General features: G+C 57.5%; 1 protein-coding gene across 9 annotated transcripts in view; it reads left to right on the top strand.

Moving 5' to 3' along the window:
- The window catches only part of LOC102373662 (probable 2-ketogluconate reductase), a 13,883-nt gene that overhangs the window by 5,073 nt on the left and 8,497 nt on the right, over positions 1-313 (top strand). The gene's annotated exons all lie outside the window — the stretch shown is intronic.

Genomic DNA, 313 nt, shown 5'->3' with positions numbered 1-313 from the left:
GCCGGCCGGCACAGCTCTAAGCATGGCTCGGAGACGGCAGCAGGAGGTTTTGGAGGCAGAGGCAGTCATCGCTGGCACGGTAATATGCAATTTCACTTTACATGATTTTCACCTTTACGCACTGCCTTTAGAACGTAACCCCCGCGTAAGATGCGACATGCCTGTATTACTCTGAGAGCATAAGCGACTGGTAGGGGGTGCATGTGCTTCCCTTCCCCCCCCGCCCAACAGGGCTGGTGCCCCCCCAATGGCCAACAATGATGCTGTCAGTAGGGCTGGTGCTCCCTCTGACAGGGTCGGTGGCTTCTGCAGG

This window comes from Alligator sinensis, unplaced genomic scaffold (assembly GCF_000455745.1).
Source record: "Alligator sinensis unplaced genomic scaffold, ASM45574v1 scaffold969_2, whole genome shotgun sequence".
NCBI lineage: Eukaryota > Metazoa > Chordata > Crocodylia > Alligatoridae > Alligator > Alligator sinensis.
The sequence above is the reverse complement of the archived record's forward strand: the minus strand, read 5'-3'. Positions and strand labels throughout refer to the sequence as shown.